The sequence below is a fragment of the Lucilia sericata genome, unplaced genomic scaffold, assembly GCF_015586225.1.
Source record: "Lucilia sericata isolate MDLA Ls3-8-SP2 unplaced genomic scaffold, ASM1558622v1 Contig000169F_arrow, whole genome shotgun sequence".
Classification (NCBI taxonomy): Eukaryota; Metazoa; Arthropoda; class Insecta; order Diptera; family Calliphoridae; genus Lucilia; species Lucilia sericata.
This window is the reverse complement of record NW_023994198.1, coordinates 123,726-140,674: the sequence shown is the minus strand read 5'-3', so window position 1 is coordinate 140,674 and position 16,949 is coordinate 123,726.

The following is a 16,949-nucleotide window of genomic DNA, read 5'->3' as shown; positions in this document are numbered from 1 at the left end:
CACCACTTTAGTGGGGAGGGTATATTGGGTTTGTGCTGATGTTTGTAACGCACAATAATATTGGTCCTATACCCACCTTAAAGTATACCAATCGACTTAGAATCATTTTCTGAGTCGATTTAGCTATGTCCGTCCGTCCGTGCATGTAAACTTTGTAATCAAACTACAGGTCGCAATTTTAAAGATAATTCAATGAAATTTGGTACATGATCTTCTATTGTCCCAGGGACGAAGCCTACTGAAAATGGTTAAGATCGGTCCATTATTTCACCTAGCCCCCATACAACTGAATCGCGGAATAGGGCTTGTAAACCTTGTAATCAAACTACAGGTCGCAATTTTGATGATAATTCAATGAAATTTGGCACATGATCTTCTATGGTACCGGAGATAAAGCCTATTGAAAATGGTTAACAGCGGTCCATTATTTCACCTAGCCCCCAACCTGACGAATAGGACTTTTAAATTCATAATTATTTTTAATATACTCGTATCTCAACAAAAAGCTGCAAAACCAAGTGCTATACTAGCCTTGATGACTCTCATGAATTTTATAATTATAGGGTCTCATTTGACCATAGCACCTATACAAAGCCCCCTTCAAAATTTGACTAAAATGTCCACAATTTTATTCAACAATAAATGGCTTAAGTATATCTGAGGCAATGTACAATTCAACTACAATGCTTTATTATGAAAACAAAATCACATTTTATTTTTGTAACAGGTGTAGGGTATTATATGGTCGGCCTAGCCCGACTATAATTTCTTACTTGTTTTTACAGAGAACTTGTTAATGTCGTAATTCATCACTATAGTGGAGAGGACATTATGCGTCCTACACCCACCATATAGTATACAAATCGGCTCAGAATCACTTCCTGAGTCGATTTAGCTATGTCCCTCTGTCCGTCCGTCCGCCTGTCTATCTGTCCGTCTGTGTGTCCATGTAAACATTATGCGCACGCTACAGATCGTAATTTTCAATATAATTTCATGAAATTTGGTACATACTCTTCTTTTGACCCAAGGACGATGCCTATTGAAAATGGTTAAAATCGGTCTATTATTTTGCATATCCCCATACAACCGTTCGGAATGATGAATTGTTCATTCCTATAAAAATATTTTATTTCGATTTCCATCGCTGTATTCGTACTTTTATGAAAGTTGGTTTCTATGTAAGGGTAGGATTAATTATGGACCAATCTTTATAAAATTTTGAGTGATTTTTATTCTTAAATGACTTGTTTATGTAAAATTTCATAACTGTACTCGCATTTTCGTTAAAGTCATTTTCTGAAGGGGGTCTTATACGGAGGGTAGGAACAATTATGCACCGATTCTCATACAATTCAGTGGAAAGATTTTGCCTCGTAAGAAATTTATGTATGTCAAATTTCATCGCTATATTCATATATTTAAGCTATATTCATATATGAGCCTTAAAGTCATTTTCTAAAGGGAACCTTACATAGGTGTTCAGGTTCAGATCCTGTTATTAAGCCAGTTGTGAGAGTTAAATTCATTTTCTGAAGGGGACCTTATATGGGGGTTAGGGTCAATTATCAACCGTTCCTTATCAAAATTGATAGAGAGATTTTTGTTTTTGTACAACTTGTTTGTGTTTGAGCATATCCGCCATACATCACAGTACAATTTCTAGATGCATAAGAATATAAATACTTTTGTGGGTCTATGACCAATTTTTCAACGTGTTACAAACGGAATGACAAAACCTTTTTTTGATGGTGTGTATAAAAACATTACCTATAGGAAATAAAATTTCAACCGTTCGTTCTGATACTATCGTGTTTTAACAGGCTGACGGTCTATGACCAATAATATTTCGATGTGTTACAAGCGGAATGACAAAGTCTTTTGTGATAGTGGGTATACAAATACAGAAAAATTAGAAATGATATTCCAATGTTTACAGCGACTAACTGTGAAGTATTTAAATGGAGGATGAAAGATTTCTAATAGTGACCGTTATTTAATTTAGCAATATAAAAGTTTAAAATTTTATTTAGAATTTCTCCTAAAGGTTTCTCAATCAGTACAGTTGTACTTAAACATTCAACAGTTAAATACATACCACAAAATCTTTAAAATTCAAAAATGGTCCAAAATATGTAAGTACCCAGCAAAAACTTACATTGAAAATTAAGTCATAAACAACGGGATACTTTGTATTAAATACAAGTTCGAACCTTGACCACAAGATCTTCATGGACTCAGAGACGGACATAGTTTTAACGGAATATAACCAATATATTTGTGTATTGCAATCATCGGCACCCTCCCTTCGAAGTTAACATCGGACTACCTTAATCTGGGGAGGCACCTCGTCCCCGTCTCATTGGGGTTATCGAATAGAGTTTTTTAATATTGAAACCAAAAGAAATCTTGATAAATGCGGATTGTTGAACCATTCACGAAGTGATTTCTAAGTCGAATGGTATAATGTAAATTAGGTATAGAAAGAACTATTAAAAAATATAACTACTCACACATAATGGTATAACAAACGCATAAGTAAACCAATTATACATCTTTATGCAAATAGGTTAAAACATCAATATTTGAAACATTTTGTTTGTTATTTCGAAATTCGATGCAATAAAATTTTATTCAAATAAAGCTTCAATTTAATTTAAAATTTGTTATTCAATACTTAAGGTTTATTTTAATTTTCCCTTTTTTTCACTTCATGAATGTTCATTATTGTTGTAAAACAAATTGTGGGCGGTTAGGTTGCTTGTAAACAAACACCAAAAAGTACTAACGCGTTTTTATATCCTTTCAAGGATTATATCAACAACAAAAAAAAAAGTAATTCTAGAAAATACATTGTTTCAATAGAATGTAAATTTTTTTCATTTGCGTTTTTAAAAAGGTCTTTCAAGCAAACGAAAAATTGTTGTAGTTATTAAAAAAAATCATAAGAACAAATAGGGAATGGAAAAAAAATTAAAACAAATTTTTAATGAGTTTGCAATTTACTGCTTAGTAGAACAAAATATAAAAAGCGTGTATATTTTAACCCTATTTTTAATCTATTTTTATTACAGCATTTAACTTTTTAGCTGTAATGAATACTTTTTTCTCTTCTTTAAAAAAAAGAAGAATGTAAAAATGTATCAAATCAAAAACTAAAATGTTATGATGTGAGTAATTAAAATGAACACGAAAATTATAAATTGGGTTGGCAAAAGAAACATTTCGTTTGTATAAAATTGAAAACCCTTACGACTAAAATATTTTTAGAAGTAGGTATAATATATATATATAGAAACATTTTAAATTCACTTGTATCTACTCTTAAAATAAGCAGATGGGTGTCTGGTACTTTTTTGAAATTCGTACTTTTAAGGGGTAAAAATGTGTAACAAAGGTGATTTTGGTACCTTTTTTGGCCCTTTATAACTTTTAAACTAATAAACAAAATACAATTTTTCTAAATATTTTGAATATATCTTCCAAAATTAGGTGACACCTGTTTCGTGCTTTTTTAAAATTCAGTCCTTTTTGGGTGTAAAAGGGAGAAAACTGTATTTTTGGTACTTTTTTAGCACATTAAGAAAACTTTTTCGATTTATTAAAGAATTCCTATTAAATTACGGACTAACTCTGTAATATTTATTGAAACAAAATTTTTGCTATTTCACTGGGTTTTTTCCCAGTACCAAAAAGGGGAAAACGGGAAATTTAATTTTATTCAAACTCATTGAGCCATTTTTTATAAAATTTGAAAAAGTAGTTTATTTACTCACAAAAAATAAGCTATTGGTATATTATTTTGAAATTCAAGTACTAAGGCCTATATAGGACCAAATTCGAGTAAATTGTTTGGTACTTTTTGAAAGCACATTTTTTTTGGAACAAATTAATGCAGAATTGAATCGTTTGAGTTTTATCTGTGATATATAGTACTTTCCACTAAGGAAGAATTTGTTCCATTTTTGGTACTTTTTCTTTCTTAAAATGATATTCTTTGTATGTTCTATAATATGAATTCAAAACACATGATTATTAAACATACACGGTCCTCATTGAATAAGGTTCTTTAAGAGAGAACTTTTTTAGTACTTTTTATGTCATAAGTGGAACTTTTTGAATTTTGTAAAATATTCAAGTTAAGAACATGAATTTTAACATACATGGTCTTGACTGAACAATATTCTGTAAGTGGGAACTCTTTGGTACTTTTTCATTCTTCAAATGGTACCTTTTGGATTCTCTATAATGGTTAACCGGAAAACATGACACGCGGTCCTTATTAAATGAGAATTTATAGATTTTTTGTATGTATTTATTTTGGCTAGGGTAGCGAAGCACCCAGGAGACGCTAGTTGACTATAATTGACTATTTAATAAACTTCAATTTATTTACTTCCATTGCAACAAATGATTAAATAGAAAACTCTTCTTAATATTTAGCAGTTTGTAGTTCTTTTTTTATAAACCTTAGAAACGAAATGACTATTCTGTTAATCCAATAATACAAGCGTAGATTTTATTTTTAGAATACGAAACGCTTTTCTTTGTACAACAATATTTTAGCAATGAAAGAGAATATTTTATATTTTAAAATGATGAATACAAACGAAGCTGCTCATAATTATGACGAATCAAATTGTAAACGATGTAAAATTATCATATTTCTTGGTATTATGGTTTTCCATGGAACTAATGTGTGGCTTTATTTTAACTTTTTTGTATCTGCTTAAATTTTGACCGGAATATTCAAATGTTTTATTAGTACGATTAATTAAAGGTAAAGAGTACGTTTATAATATGTGTTAGTAACCTACACGTGTAAATATGTAGATTAAAGTGTTCCGTGTACATCATTTTTATAGGCACACCTGTCAAGCGCATTACTGTTCTAAATACAGGAAAATCAAAGACTAAATGTCCGAAAGTGCTCTAACTTCTCTACCAGTGATTGAAAATCCTGATCTTAGCATAAATTTTTCAAAAAAAAGTTTCTTAAAATTTTTCGAAATTGTCTCGAACATCCCCAAATTTTAAGGTTTTACGCATTAAATATAGATAAAACTATAAACTAGAATATAGACTAGACTATAAACTAGACTATAGACTAGACTATAGACTAGACTATAGACTAGACTATAGACTAGACTATAGACTAGACTATAGACTAGACTATAGACTAGACTATAGACTAGACTATAGACTAGACTATAGACTAGACTATAGACTAGACTATAGACTAGACTATAGACTAGACTATAGACTAGACTATAGACTAGACTATAGACTAGACTATAGACTAGACTATAGACTAGACTATAGACTAGACTATAGACTAGACTATAGACTAGACTATAGACTAGACTATAGACTAGACTAGACTAGACTAGACTATAGACTAGACTATAGACTAGACTATAGACTAGACTATGTACTAGACTATAGGACTAGACTATAGACTAGACTAGACTATAGACTAGACTATAGACTAGACTATAGACAAGACTATAGACTAGACTATAGACAAGACTATAGACTAGACTATAGACTAGACTATAGACTAGACTATAGACTAGACTATAAACTGGACTATCGACTGGACTATAGACTAGACTATAGACTAGACTATAGACTAGACTATAGACTAGACTATAGACTACACTATAGACTAGACTAGAGGATACATGTGGACCGGAACATAATTGACACTACCCCATATAAGTACTTTAATGCTTATAAATTGGTTTTATAGCAACTAAAATCTCTTGACCTTTCCCCTATATAAGATCCTCCTCAGAAAATTTCTATGTCGCTAAGATCTAGCTAAAAAATAATGTTTATATATAAAATTTTACACAAACATGTTTTTTGGATTCCAAAAAATTTTCGTCAAATATTATAAGGATCGATCAATAATTGACCTTATCCCCATAAAAAGTCCCTCTCAGTGTTAAATATATAATATTTTCGACAAAAAAAAAAAAAAAATAAATTCAGTTAAGACTCAAATAATAATACCTACAGCCATATATTCATAAAAAGTAAATTAAAGAAATCAAGTGTAATTTAATGCTTTAAAAATACATTTATACATATATAGTAAAACTTTTACTACAGTAACATTGTAAAATTATATACTTTTGCCACAACAAATGCATGTACCTGTATAAATAATGGAAAATATTTACTAAAGCATTTCCACATTATATCGGATATTATGTCAAGTTGCAACGGAATAAACATGACATTAAAATGGTAAAAACATTTAAAAGTAGTAACTTGAATTTTTCTGTGAGGCATGCAGTAAAAGTTAAAAAAATAATTTATTATATTTACATGACAAGTTAACCAACTGGGGAATTGAGAAAGGAAGCATACTAGTAATAAATATTCTACTAAAGAATTTTTTAATGTTGACAAATATTTTTTTTAAATATACATACATATTAGTTCCACAACTAGTTCTAGAACGCATGATTATAGCCTGTACTCGTTATACTTTGGCGTTGAGACCAACGATTTTTGTTCGAAATTGTCACCTTCGGAACTGGTTCTGTGGAAGTGTTATGTAGTCGACACTCGTTCTACGGAACGCTTCTGGAAACAGTTCTTTCATCAATGATTATACCCTACACCACTATAGTGGGGAGGGTATTATGCGTTTGTGCTGATATTTGTAACACCCAAAAATATTGGTCTTACACCCACCTTAAAGTATACCAATCGGCTCAGAATCACTTCCTGAGTCGATTAAGCTATGTCCGTCTGTCCGTCCGTCCGTCCGTCTGTCTGTGTGTCCATGTAAACCTTGTGCGCACTCTACAGGTCGCAATTTTTGAGATCATTTGATGAAATTTGGAACATACACTTCTCTTGGTCCAAGGACGAACGCTATTGAAAATGGTTGAAATCGGTCCATTATTTCACCTAGCCCCCATACAACCGGACCCCCGAATAGGGCTTTTGACCTGATAATTATGTTAAATGATCCACTATCTCTACAAAAATTGGAAAAAATTAGTTTTATATATGTCTTAATAATTACAGTAATTTTCGTAAAGATCGGGCACTATTTGACCCTAGCCCCCATACAAAGTCCCCCTCAGAAAATGACTTGAATGTCCACAATTCACTTATAAACACCAGTATCACGATGAAATTTGGCACAAATGAGTTTTATATAAACATAATTCCCAACAATAAATTTTATACGGATCGGACCAAGTTTTACCCTATCCCCCATATAACCGGACCTTCCGATTTGGGCCTTTTAGCTCATAACTTTGTCAAATATACTACTATCTGTCCAAAAATCGGCACAACTAAGTTTAATATAATTATAAATAACACTGTCGATTTTTATAATGATCGGGCATTATTTGACCCTATCCCCCATACAAAATTCCCTTCAGAAAATGACTTGAATGTCCACAATTCACTTATAAACACTAGTACGACGATGAAATTTGCCACAAATAGATTTTATATAAACATAAATGTCGACATTAAATTTTATAAAGATCGGACCAATTTTTGCCCTAGCCCCCATACAACCGGACCTACCGATTTGGGCCTTTTAGCTCATAACTACTATAAATATACTACTATCTTCCCAAAAATTGGAACAACTAAGTTTAATATAATTATAAATAACACTGTCATTTTTTGCCATGATCGGAAATAAAAAGTAGCCTATTGCCAGGCATACAGGAATGTGCTGTGAAAATTTGAAGAAAATCGGTTTAGCCGTTTAGTAGTCTATAACGTTCAAACATACAAACAAATAAACCCACAAACAAACAAACATATAAACATACAAACAAACACACATTCATTTTTATATATGTATATAGATAATTCCCAATAACACATTTTATAAGGATCGGCTCAATTTCTGCCTTAGCCCCCATACATCCGGACCTTCCGATTTAGGCCGTTTATCTTTTAACTACGTCTAATATACTACTATCTATCCAAAAGTCGGCACAATGTGCTGATGTTTGTAACACTCAAAAATATTTGTCCTTATTAAGCTATGTCCGTCTTTGTGACCGTATAAACCTTGTGTGCACGCAACAGATCGCAATTTTGAATATAATTTGTTAAAATGGGTCACATACTATTTTCTTAATCCACTGACGATGGCTGTTGAAAATGATTGAAATCGGTCTTTTATTTCTCCTAGTCAGCATACAATCGAACATGAACAGACATTATTTGGAACCTATATAAGATTAACAGAAATGCTTTATTATTGAAATTAATCACATTTAATATTCGCAATTGGTGTAGGGTATCATATGGTCGGCCACGCCCGACTATAATTTCTTGTTTTTATTTGAATTTGTCACCCTCGGAACTAGTTCTAAGGAAGCTTTAGAGAACGTATACGCTTTAACTTAAAATAGTTCTTTTTTCCTGCGTTTTTTGTTCGAAACTATTAAGATTAAGACCAGAATTGAGAAACTGTTGAGGAATTATTATTCTTCTACCAATTTTATTAAGAAAACGTACTAACATGTACTACAGACATACATAATGTTTAAAACAATTTATGATCATTCTGCCGCACCTACAATCTTCAGCTCACTTTCCATTCTTCCAGTACAATGCAATTAGCAATTAGGAATCTCTTTAATTCCTTATAGTCCAGTTCTATGCAGAAAAATACATATAAAAGCGTTTTCTATTTCAATAAAATAAATTTTATGGATTTTTAATTTTTTGACATTTTTTCAACTGATTTCAAGAAGTTGTTTCGGAACTAGTATGCGTTCCATTGAACTAGTGTATTAGTAATGTACAACTAGTTTCAAAGAACTAGTTCCTTGAAAACTATTTAGAAGTATTTAAGAACCACAACAACGTTCCGAGGAATGGGTTCCAGTGTATACAAATAAAATTTATTTGATTAAACTAAAATAAGTTTTGTATCGATATAAATCATATAGTTGTTTCATAAAATAATCGGGATAAGTTCATATATGGGCAATTTCGTGTCAAAAATAGTAGGCCAGACACAGCTCTATCGGTCAAGAAATGCCGGAGTTAGAGGGGGCCAAAGTTAGACATTTTGGCCATACATGGTTTTTATCAAATGAGTGTAACTTTTCACCTATTGTTCCTACCAAAAATTGTCCAAAGGACTTTAGCTAACTTTCTTGAAAAACGTTAAATATGTCCTTTATAACCTGAGTCGATTGAGCTATGTCCGTCTGTCCGTCCATCCGTCTGTCTGTGTGTCCATGTAAACATTGTGTGCACTCTACAAGTATCAATTTTTGAGATAATTTGATGAAATTTGGAACGTGCGCTTCTTTTGGTCCAAGGGCCAACGCTACTGAAATCGGTCCATTATTTCACATTTACATACGTACAACCGGACCCCCCGAATAGAACTTTTGACCTCATAATTATGTAAAATGATCTAATATTTCAACAAGAATTGGCAAAATTTAGTTTTACATAAGTCTAAATGACACCACCGATCGTAATGAGCGGGCATTTTTTGACCCTAGCCCCCATACAAAGTCCCCTTCAGAAAATGACTTGAATGTCCACAATTTACTTATAAACACTAATATCACGATGAAATTTGTCACAAATAAGTTTTATATAAACATAATTTACAACAATAAGTTTTATGAGGATCGGCTCAATTTCTCCCATACAAGCGGACATTCCGATTTGGGCCTTTTATCTATTAACTACGTCTAATATACTACTATGTATCTAAAAATCGGCACAATGAGCTGATGTTTTTGATGTTCAACAATATTTGACCTTAAGTATACCAGTCGGTTCAGAATCACTTTCTGATTCGATTTAGCTATGTCCGACTTTGTGACCGTGTTAATCATGTGTGCACGCTACAACTCGCAATTTTCAATATAATTTGTTAAAATTTGTCACATACTCTTCGTTGGATCCATTGACGGTTGAAAATTATTGAAATAGGGTCTTTTATTTCCCCTAGTCAGCATACAGCCGTACATAAACAGACATTATTTGGAACCTATGTAAGTTTCAACATAAATGTTTTATTATTGAAAATGAATCACATATAATATTCGCAATTGGTGTAGGATACTATATGGTCGGCCACGCCCAACTATAGTTTCTTACTTGTTTCTACAAGCCTAATGTGTATACGTTTGCTAATCTACTGCTAATATATCGTTGTGTTACAAATGAAATAATAAAATCAATTTAAAAGTCAATTAGTTCTAATGCATGAAATTGAAAGATTCTTATGACCCTTAAAATGTCTCATATGGGCAATTCCATGAAAAGATAAATCATTCGGCAGATCTCATACCTATAAAAGCCTAAAATATACTAGCGATTTTCGTTAAGATCGGTAGTATGTCTCTTACAAAGTTTAATTGCAGAAAAACACATAGACGTCCATAACTCACTTATAAGCACTAGTATTATGATAAAAATTGGTATATATAAGTTTTATGTGTATGAACATAGTGATTTATCCCTCCTTTACTTATTTTATGAGGATCCGTTCATAACAGACCCTAGTCGCCTGGTTTATAGAAACTGTTTAAAATCAAAACATTACATTATTACAAATACTTTACATAATTCACAGATTTTCGTATATTTTTACATGTATTTAAAAAAAGTCCTTTTTTGTTACATAAGATATGCTCTTATTTCCCTCCATAATTTATAAAACAAGGTTCAAAAGTGCAATTAATTTTTTCCACATATAGTATTCTCTGAATGGAACAGAATGGTAAAATTATTTTCAATTACTCCTAATTTTACAATATCTGCACCACTTTGTATGTATACAAATGACACATAAGATGGTATGGAATTGCCCATATGTGTTTACTTACTATCTTTAACATAATTTTATTTTAAATCACTATGTAAATATAAAATAAAATGTTTCAAACAATTAATTATATTCTATTAATCGTCGTACAAAAAACCACAAACTACACCTTAATTAGTTTGTCATATTCCTTGAAAACAAGAGATAAGAAGAAAAATAAAGAATTAAAAATAAGGAGACAAAAAAAAAAAAAGATTAAAAACCATACAATCCCTATCACAAAAACAAAGCAAAATATCAAACTAATTAATTAAATGCTTACAGTTTTAACCATAAAGTAATAATGATAAAATACATACCTACATACATACATATGTATGTATGTGTGTTTAATATACACTTTGTATACAAAATCACACCCCTATATATTTGTACGTAATAAGACATGATGCATCATGTGGTTTAGAGGTAAAACGTTGACACTCAACATACAATGTGTTGCTTTTGATACATATACTTATATGCATATGTATGTATGAATTCTCAGTAAGGTAGTCTCAATAGGATGGAGATCAAAATATGTGCTCAGACATCAGACAAATATCGCAAAAAAAAATTTTAAGGCACATTGAACCAAGATATAAAAGCAGTAATCAACCCTTCCCAGTTTAATATACTAGATCAGGATAAAAAAATCTCAAATTCATTTCAGGAATCAGTTCTTCCCGGATTACTATCATGTAGCAGGAAAATGTACTTTTATCGAGCTTTTTTCGTGGTCGTATCTATCGCGTAGAACGGAAATGTAAAAGGACTACAAGGTTTTCGAATAAGATATCCTGAAACAATCTCATTTCGTATTCGACGTAATCCTAATGCATATGCATACATTATATATAAGTGTTTATGTATTTCGATACATAAACATACATACATATTTAGATTCTTCTACAATTATAATCTAAAGTATAATAACCTTGGTCACTCTGGAAAAGAAAATGTGCATACAAGCTCATATGTATGTATAGTATATTCAAGAGTTCAACAAGAGTAAAAACAACAACTTTAATATGGTATGATGAAAAATATTATTATTAAAAAAAAAAAAAAAAACAAAACAATAACAACAAAATTTTAATGATGATGACAATGTTGATGTTGATAGTAGTTGTAGTAGTGATGGTGGTGACAGAAACAACACTACTACGATACCAACACTATGACCACAACAAATACTACAAGAACAACAACAGCAAGATATAGTCTACATATGACAACTACAATGTCACATGCATAATAGAAGGATATATGATAATGTTATACAAAGGATACTCCATAGAGACCATGATGTCAACAACAGGAACAGTAGTGATATTTAGTGACCATAATTTAAGTGAAAACTCATACATTACATACATACGTACAAATGCATTATTCTACGGATATACATACATACTTAAATAGGTAAACATTCAGACAAAAGTTACGCTAAGTAAATGATGTTTTTTTCATGTTTTATAGTTTGAATTTCTTCTCACAATTTTTCTTACGGCATTGAATATTTGTTGCCTTCATCTACTGAATTCATTTACCTATCATCAGAAAGGGTATATTGATTTTGTAATTTAATTTGCAACACCTCGATGGCACACAAAAGTACAAGCTATTGATTCTTATTAGGTTTAAAGATGATCTAGACATTTATCTATGCTATCACTCACCTGTTTCACCATTTGATATACTTCATCCTTTTTGGGATTTGTTATAACCATCTGAGAATTCAGAGTCGGAGCTCTCACCTATATTTAAAGGCTGAGGTAGCTCAGAGGTCTCTCCGAGTACATCCTTCCCTTTCACCCCTATATATTTTTTTGCCAATGGCATGCTGTATACTTGACGCATTTTCCGCCATGGAGGCCAAGCTACCTACCTCCACACGACTGAAGCATGACGACGTCACATGACTCGCGAGAATATCAACACTTATCGCCGGTGCTGGGTAACTTTTGTTTTTATGGTTTTATTTTCCATGTTTGTTTTGGTCCCCGGGGTATATAATATTCCCAAGTGGTGGACAATCAAACCTAGTTAGTTAGTTAGTTAGTTAGTTAGTTAGTTAGTTAGTTAGTTAGTTAGTTAGTTAGTTAGTTAGTTAGTTAGTTAGTTAGTTAGTTAGTTAGTTAGTTAGTTAGTTAGTTAGTTAGTTAGTTAGTTAGTTAGTTAGTTAGTTAGTTAGTTAGTTAGTTAGTTAGTTAGTTAGTTAGTTAGTTAGTTAGTTAGTTAGTTAGTTAGTTAGTTAGTTAGTTAGTTAGTTAGTTAGTTAGTTAGTTAGTTAGTTAGTTAGTTAGCTGGCGAAACAACGATTTTTCACGCGGATTATAAGTTTAAATTAAACATTTTAAATCTTGCTCCCTAAATCCAAAATAATGTTTCTAATATACATGCATAATTACTTTGTAGCTGCCATTGGCACCCATTAAAGATCACACCTCGAATAATGCATTTTGTGCGATAATCACTCCATCTTCTTCTATTGCTGTTATTTTCCTTGTGTGGCATCACACCCAGGTACACTCTGTTTGTTGATATGTGTTTTTGTGGGTGTGTAAAGAGTTTTCGCATTATTCTGTTGTAGCTGTTTCCGTTTCGTTAGGTTTACTCATTTGGTTTCGTTTGCAATTCCTGTCTGTCTGTCAAACGTATCCCCTGTTACGTTACCTTAATGTCTTATAATAAGGTATAGTGTTCTTTTATTTAACGATCTTTGAGGCTGGTTACCTTGTGTTAGTTAGGTTTGGTGTGTTTTGGTCACTTACATTTAGTTGTGAACACAAGTCGAGAAATGTTTGCATGTCATTTTGTTTATGTTTTGTTTATTTATGAATTAATTTCGAGTAGCATTACAGTTTATGAATATTAACTTTTTAAATGAATAATTTAAATTTGATTCAGATTAGTGTATGTATGCAGACACATATGTGTGTGTGTTTATAATTTAAGGTTTGGATACAAATTAAAATGTGCATTAAATATGACACAGGAGAATTGGAAAAGAAATTAAAATTTAAATGATTTTTATCACATTTGCAGATTTTAATAAGAATGCAAATTTTTCCGTATTATTTAAGAAATTGTAAATGAGAATGAAAATGAGAAAGGAAAATGCGTAAGAAATTGCAGGTAAGTTTAGTCTTGTCAAAAAATTGATTATAAATTATTTATTGATAATACATTGATTTACTTTTTTAAGGAGGGTGTTCTGACAATTATGGTTGATGTGGGTTATATTCTGAAGAGGTCATTATATGAGGTAAAATTTGGCTTGATTTTCACTCTTCTTTTCTTTATAGATTAAGTAAAATGGTAACATAGCGGACTGGTTGTCAATATTAAACCGTCACCACTATAGTAGTGAATCAATTTCATTGTAAGGAAATTAGTTGTAAGACTAGTTATGCAGAGTAGCTTTAGCCTAAACTAAAATAAATTCGTTTGTCCATATTAAAATTTTATTAAATTTTCTCCAAATTAAATTCCTCTTGAATCTCAATACAAAATATTTTTTAAATCAAATTTCAAATGATTTCCAAAAACAAAAGGATTATTTACATTAATGTAAAGCCATTAATTTGAGTAAATTACGAAATCAATTCTATGGGGATATAATTTGCAGATATGTATGTATAGTCTCTCAAATCGCTGATAGTGATTCATACACTCAAACACGCATACACGCACACACAAAAACAACTCGAAACAAATAAATGTTTTTTAAAGAATAATATTGTTGATGATGAAGTTGTCGTTGTTGATGACCACTCAATAGAGTAGACGCATTGTCAACATATTTTAAATGTTGACATGAACCTTGCGATATGTACAGTAATATCACTAAGGATACATTGAAAATATTACGCCCACATCGCCATTATAATGGATGAGATAAAAGCAATAATTTAAGTTGAAAATATTTTGATGAAAAAATAATTTCGGTTTGATATGTAGTTGAGGGGGCCTTGTAGAGTTCATAGGTTATTAATATAATTTATGAATTATAAAAAAATTTCATCGTGTTTTCCTATAAAAAACATCAAATGTTTACTATTTTTTAAATATTCATCATACGCCACATAAAACTACTAGCAAAATAAATCTCTTGTCCTATGTGGCGTATGATTTATAAATTATTTAGATATTGATCATTCGCCACATAAAACGAATCGAACAAAATTAAATAATTTGTTTAAGCTCTGAAACCCTTTCATCTCATCGATACATCCCTGAGTTTAATGTTTTAATAATGAAAAAAATTACATATAAAACGAAGTGAGAGTATGATGATTTTTTGACTGCTAACTGAATTATTTGTTCTGTTGTCATTAAAAATTGCTGTTGATTAAATAAATGAAAATGTTCCCTAGATACCAAAATACATTCGTAAAATCCATACCAGATACAAATGAAAAAAAAAACATTTTTGTATGTATAAAAATGACAGTGTCGTTATATGTGTACAAACCATTTACAAATATGGATTTAATGGCACGAGTGGCAATGTTTTTGCTTAATTTTTCTGTTTTTTTTTTTTTCGTCCATATGCAAAAGGGAGTGATGAAAATAAAAGCATTCATAAAAATTGCTCTTCTTTTGACAATTAAAATTTTACTATCAGCATTAATTTAACTTTTAATGTGTATGATTTTTATTACATAATTGATTAACAATAAAATCTAGAGACTAAATTAATGGATAACATACAGAAAAAGAGAAATTAACATTAGGGCCAATTAAAAGCATCTAAGTACAGATACAAACCATTATATATTTTTTTAATTTATTTTATTTATAGTCTGAAATCTTACACGTCGGGAAAAGAAATAAAGGAAATGGTTGTTTTTCTTTTTTTTTTTTTTTTTTTTGCTTATGTAAGTAATCGGTATTATGTTAAACTCGTGTCACAAACGTGACTTTAATACAATGTGTGGGAAGAAAACTATGAAATATTTAACTAACAGTGAAACACTTAAATCTAGATTCAATAACAAATAAACTGCTTGTAAGTAGATGAGAATGAGCGGAAAAACATTTCCCCTATTTTATGAGGATAATATTATATGGGGTGTAGGGTATATGGATCTAAGACTAATATTTTGATATGTTATAAACATAATGCAAAATAAAAAAAAACTTTTCCAAAAGAACGTCATTAGTTTGTTTTGAAGAATAAACCCTTCACCATAGTGTTAAATTTAAGATTTTGTTATATATACCCTAAACCACTATAGTGGGGAGGGTATTATGGGTTTGTGCTGATGTTTGTAACACCCAAAAATAATGATCCTACACCCACTTTAAAGTATGCCAATCGGCTCAGAGTCACTTTGTGAGTCGATTAAGCTATGTCCGTCCGTCCGTCCATCCATCGGTCTGTCTGTGCGTCCATGCAAACATTGCGCGCACGCTACAGGTAGCATTTTTTCAGATAACTTGATGAAATTTGGCACGTACTCTTCTTTTGTATGAACGCCATTGAAAATGGTTAAAATCGGTCCATTATTTCACCCATACAACCGATCCGTCCGAATAGGGCTTTGAGCATATAATTGTATTAAATGATCTAGTATTTCAACAAAAAACTTACTTTTACATAAGACTAAATGATTGCTGATCGTAATGATCGGGCTTCATTTGCAAGCAAACACAACGTACTTACAAACAATTCTGAACGTAGTTGCTCTTTTAATGCGTCTGTATGCAGAAAATACTAATTTTTTGAAGAAATTTTCAGAGGATGTCTAGGATTTTTGATCATATCTCAATTTTTTGTAGACGGATTTTGCTGATTTTAAATAGGTAACTTTTCGAGAATATGTGAGATAAAATTATTGAAGATTTATATTCCAGATATATCTAGGTCTTCAGAAAAATTATTTCAACAGACGGACGGACATGGGTTAGTCGATTCCGCTATCTATAAGGATATGGATATTTTATAGGGTCGGGAAATTATACTGTAGAATTTACAAATGGAATGACAAACTTATATATAACCTTCTCACTAAGGTGCAGGGTATAAAAATAATATTTGTCATTTTCTTTGCAAAGATTTATTTATTTGCTTGTTTTATTACTTAGTAGTCAATTTATATAAAAG